This window comes from Oryx dammah, unplaced genomic scaffold (genome assembly GCF_014754425.2).
Source record: "Oryx dammah isolate SB20612 unplaced genomic scaffold, SCBI_Odam_1.1 HiC_scaffold_24, whole genome shotgun sequence".
In the NCBI taxonomy this organism is placed as follows: Eukaryota; Metazoa; Chordata; class Mammalia; order Artiodactyla; family Bovidae; genus Oryx; species Oryx dammah.
In genome coordinates this window covers 83,666,374-83,672,373 of record NW_024070208.1, presented here as the reverse complement: position 1 = coordinate 83,672,373, position 6,000 = coordinate 83,666,374, and positions in this window count along the sequence as shown.

Below are 6,000 nucleotides of genomic sequence, written 5' to 3'. Positions count from 1 at the left end.
GGCAAAACCAATACAGAATTGTAAAGTAAAAAAAAAAAAAAAAAGAACGTTTTAGTAACCCAGATGTTGGAGAAGGAAATGGCAACCCACTCCAGGATTCTTGCCTGGAGAATCCCATGGACAGAGGAACCTGGCGGGCTACAGTCCACGGGATCACAAAGAGTCGGACACGACTGAACGACTCACACACACAGGTGTCTAAAACCCAGACTGACAGATAAGACTTGAAATTCATTCTCACAGACACCTTACAATTATTCTCCGTGTGCCTGTCTATCTTACAACTTAATAATTTTAATGTTCTGTCCTCAAGCTAATGTTTACTGTTATAAAATAATAGATGCGTCTGACACAGGTCCACTTACAGCCATCCAGGGCTGGGAGCCCCTCCGGTCAGCTGCTCTAGCAGAGACGGAGGGCTCATGTCAGGACAACAGCTGATGGCTGAAGTGTTTGCTATCAGCCCTGTCAGACCTCAAAATCCAGCCACCAAACCAGGTATAAGCTGGGGTTTAGAGCACTGGTTTTCATGTATTTTTACTCATGAAAAAACTATTGTAGCCTTGCAAATTTTTAAGTTGATTTCTAAAAGTTTTATTTCCAAGTTAAAATAATTAAGAATGTAATGTTCAGTGAATTATAAACATTGGCTTAACAATAAAATCAGGTCCCTCCTTGGTATTCAATGGTGTCTCTAACCATAAAAATTTCACAACCACTATTATTCATTTTAAAATGCACTAAGGTCTTCTTCAAAGGTCTAAATTTACATTTTACTTCTTTCCCTTAAAATTGTATTTTTAATATACTTTCTCCACAGAAAGCAGAGTATATATTGACACAACGTCTGACAAATGTAATATGGCCAAGTCTTTCACAATTACAAAAGGACTTATTCTTTAAATCAGTAATTCCACTTCTAGGAATTTAAGTTTAACTTTCAAATGTGAGATAACATATGTAAGAGTTTAGTTATTACAGCATCATTTATAATAACAAAATGTTAGAAGCAATTAATTCTACGGAGTCCTAAAACCAACCAAACAAAAAAGAAGTGGGTCCAAATACCTGGATAAAATATCCAAAAACAAGAGAAATAGGAAGATTGTACAACAAAGTGTAACATTCGCTGGTATTGCACTTTGTCTAATGTAACTTAAATTTAATGTGTAATCCTTTTATATTAGAGAGACTTTTCCTAATCACTGGAGCATACTTCTCTGCATACAAAATACATATACAAATAGAAATACATATTTTTAATGTGATCAAAAAGCCATCGGTGTCAAAAACATTTATTCTAGGTTGTATCATTGTAATTTTTTTTCCTTTCACAACTGATAAAAACAGTGCAGCATACCAGTTTTTATAACTGAGTATTACGTATAAATGGAGAAGGCAATGGCTCCCCACTCCAGTACTCTTGCTTGAAGAATCCCATGGATGGAGGAGCCTGGTGGGCTGCAGTCCATGGGGTCGCTAAGAGTTGGACACGACTGAGTGACTTCACTTTCCCTTTTCACTTTCCTGCATTGGAGAAGGAAATGGCACCCCACTCCAGTGTTCTTGCGTGGAGAATCCCAGGGACGGGGGAGCCTGGTGGGCTGCCGTCTATGGGGTCGCAGAGTCGGCCACGACTGAAGCGACTTAGCAGCAGCAGCAGCAGCAGCACGTATAAAAGTCACTCTGGGAATGATGGAGATGGAGGGGGCTACCCCGCTATTGCACTCACCCACACATCTGCGTGTGAGCGTTCTCCATCGCCAGCCTGAGACGCAGGTCAGCATGTGAGTCCGTGGTTCTCCCTGGCTCTGGAAACGCGACCTTGGGTTCACTTCCCAGCTGTGCCCCCTAAGGCGGTACCCAGGTGTCACCTGTGTCCCCAGGTACCTTCGCTGGTGTCAGGAATGGCCACCCTGCCCCTGGATGGGGAGGCCTTTCCGTGTCGGGGCCCCGGGGTGGGGCCCCCTCTAGCTGGGCATGTCAGTGCCCTGGGTGTGAGACTTGAAATTCTGCGAGCTGCCTCGGCCTCTCCGAGCCTCGCGGGGCCCCAGAGGCCTGACTGTGCAACCCCCAGCCTCAGCAGCTCTGCCCCCGGCCCCTCACCCACGGGAAAGGGCCCCGACGGCTATCGCCGCCGGCTGAGCTGCACACCGCCCCCCCACCCCCCGTCCTCAACCTCCCTGCCGGCCCAGTCGTGCCCTGGGGGCCTCCACCCTCTTGTTACTGCAGCGTCTGCCTCTCTCAGCCCCCAGTTTCTTCTGCTCCCTCCTGTAGCCCCTGTGTGGCCCTGAGGACTCGGTTCTGTCCCTCCCTCCACACCTCCCACCGAGGGAGCGTTGCGGACTGTGGCTGCCGTCCGGTGTGCAGGCAGGCGGCCTCTCCTCACCCAGCAGGCGAACAGGAGCTCGTGAGAACGCCCCAGAACCCCCCCACCCCTCGCCGAGGCTGCTCCCGGTGGCAGTCACGTGCAGGATCTGTGTTGCTCGTCGTCCCGCCTTGGGCTGAGCCTTGGGGGCTGGGGAAGGGTCCCCCAGCCGGTTTACAGACCCTGCGAGGGCTGCCCCCGGGGGACGGAGCCGGACTCTGCTCTTGGTGCCGGGTGTCCGCGTGCGCCTGCCCCCGTCCTTCTGTGAGAGGCCCCTGGTGCTCTCATGAGCCTGAACATCCGCGGGCCCCAGACGACCGCCTGGTGGGCACCGCCAGCACCAGGTTTATCCGAGCAGGTGCTGAGAGGCCTTGTCCACAGGCAGCAACAGCAACGAGTTCTGCGAAGCTATGACGTGCACTACACGGGTGACGTGGAAGGCTGCAACAGCGGAGCCTGTGCAAGAAGAGACCCTCTGAACAGCCTGATATCAAATGAACCGAACTTAGAAGTGAAAACCTTCAAACAAACAAAGGAAAGGCCCTGGCAACACAATTAGAATTCTTAATGCGGGAATGTGAAATGGCACAGCCACTGTGGAAAAAAGTATGGTGCCCCCCCCAAATCCAACAGAGTTGCCGTGGCAGTCCCACTTCTTGGAATGCACGCTTAGTCGCTCAGTGGTGTCTGGCTCCTCTGCAACCCTACGGACCATAGCCCGCCAGGCTCCTCCATCCATGGGATTTTCCAGGCAAGAGTACTGGAGTGGGCTGCCGGTTCCTCTTCTGGGGAATCTCCCCGACCCAGGGTCAAACCTTCATCTCTCAAGTCTCCTGCACTGGCAGGGGCCTTTCATCACTATAGTGCCACCTGCGAAGGCTTCTTAGTATATAGACCCCAAAGGGTTTAAACAAGAGCTCAGACGGGTACTTGTCCACCCCATTCACAGGAGCACTATTCTCAACAGCCGAGAGATGGAAACAGCTCAAGTGTCCATCAAGAGCTGGAGGAATAAGCAAAATCTGTACAGGGGGATATTATGCGGCCTTAAAGGGAAAGAAGATTCTGAGACAGGCCCTGACATGGATGAACCTGGAGACATGGTGCTGAGTGAAACAGGCCAGACAGGAGAGGACAGATACCGTCTGACCCACTAAGACGAGGTCTCCAGAGGAGGGCGGCCGAGGATGAGGCGGTTGGATGGCATCACTGATGCCACTTGGGCAAACTCAGGGAGATAGAGAGGGACAGGGAGGCCTGGCGTGCTGCAGTCCATGGGGTCGCAATGAGTCAGACATGACTTAGCCACGGGACAACAGCAGCAAGCGGAGTCCCATTAGCAGAGAAGCCAGTAGATCGCGGCTGCCTGCGGGGGAGGGGTGCTGTTTAACCCGGGCAGACTTTCAGGTTGGGAAGATGAAGCAGTTCTGGACCCGATGGTGGTGACGGTTACCCGGCAATGTGGATGTATTTAGTGCCACTGAACTGTACACCTGAAATGGTTAAAATGGCAAATTTCACATTTTGTATATTTTGCTGTGTGCTGTGGTCCATGGAGTCACAAAAAGTTGGACATGCCTTAGTGACTAAACAACAACAATATTTTACTGTAATAAAAAAAAATTATTACAACTAACTTTCTAAACACAGGAAAAAAACCTTATTTTGGTTCCAAAAAGCATGTTCTGTGTCTGATCAGCTCATTTAGGTAGAACCTGGCACAACCTGGTCCTGTGCTGGCGGTGTGGTCCCTAAGTCGTGGCCAGCTCTTGCGATCCCACGGGCTGTAGCCCACCAGGCTCCCCTGTCCTCGGGATTCTCCAGGCAAGAACAATGGAGTGGAGAGCCTATCCCTTCTCCAGAGGATCTTCCCCACCCAGGGGTCAAACCTGGGTCTCCTGCATTGCAGGCAGATTCTTTACCAACTGAGCTACGAGGGCAGCCTGACCTGGTCCCGAGAGACTGGTTTCTGGGGGACCAGCAGCGCCACCCCCGCGGAGAGAGGACCCCTCCGGACTCCTGAGCCGGGACTTCTGCAAACACACGACGGGCGCGGAGGCGCATCAGAGGAGCCGGTTATCCTGGAAAATCCACCCCAGCCGCTGATGAGTTGGTTGTGCCGCTGGGCCCCTTCGTCAGGGTCCACTCCCCCGCCGGAAGGGCCGGACAGGACAGCGGCAGGTGGGAGGGTGGGGCGGCTGTGACCGGAGGCAGCCGTGACCCGGAGGCGGTGGGCCAACTGGGAAGACTGGGCAGAAGTGCTGACCTCTGCTCAGAGAACTACAGAACTCTGCAAGATGGAACGCGGAAGAAACGTTGTCTGCTGAAGGCAATCGTTTGTGCTAAGAAACGTGAGTGTCATGATTCTGGAAGCTTCTCTAACTTGTCCACACTCGTGGAGTGACCTGGCCCAGGCAGGACACCCAGCATCCACACTTGTGTTTTCCTCTGTGTGTTCACAGTGTAAAAGTCCAAAGAAAAGACAAAAAGCAGCCCCACTCGCTTACACCCTGGACACTCACACCACCTGCAGCCCGTTGCCCTCCTGACTCCTACTGCAAAAGGCACTGAAAAGATGTTGGCATCTTAACACAAAGGTCACCTTTGGGCCCGTGACGAGCGACGGGAATGAGGCTGAGCTTGTGGCGCCCCCTTGTGCAAGGGAGGGCCAGTTCTCCCGCTGGTGCTAGATGCTCTCCGCCCGCCCCAGTGCTGATGGCTTCAGGGCCTGGGGGTCAGCATGGCAGCAACTTAGATGTAATGTGGGCTTAAACTGAGTGCAGGTGAAGGACTGTATCCACAACACCCCCCATCTCCCTAACTTCAGTAAGGTCCTGAGAGTTCCATCAGAATGTTCTATGTGCTGCATAAGAATTCTGAGAGCTTGTAACCGTTATTGTTGCTATTTAGTCACCAAGTAGTGTCTGACTCTTTGAGACCCCACAGACTGTAGCCCACCAGGCTCCTCTGTCCGTGGGATTCTCCAGGCAAAATACTGGAGTGGGTTGCCATTCCTTCTCCAGGGGGTCTTCCCAGCCCGGGGATGGAAGCTGTGTCTGCCGCCCTGGCAGGTAGATTCTGTACCACTGAGCCACCCGGGAGCCCTGTGCTCGTAATTACACAGCCCCTAAGCATCATTACCTTTTTCCTCATATCCAGCTAAAGTTATACTGTTTGGAAAACCGTAGAGAAACTGTATATCAAGTAACAAAAAATGTCATACGATGAAAAATCGATGATTTGATGTGATATCAAACGTTAGTAAGGGTGTGGTAAATTGCAGCTGGTGGGAGTGTAAGTTCACACTACCTCTCAGGAGACCCGTTCAGCAATCCTACTCCTAAATACATAGTTCTCAGAAATACCTACAAGTGTGCACCGAAACACAAGTGTGAAATGTTCCCAACCACATCACTGGTTACAGCCAGCGCTGGGAGCGGCCATGTTGCCGGCTTGCAGTAGGAGGGGTAAATGAACGCGGTATATTCAGGCTGTAGACGTTGTCCTGCGATGACCTGTGAACCCACAACACGCTGCATGCGTGCCACATATGTGCTATATGAGCACTGCAGGCACAGTTCGTGTAAACTACATTTGTGCTGCACGCATATCACATATACACCACATGTGTA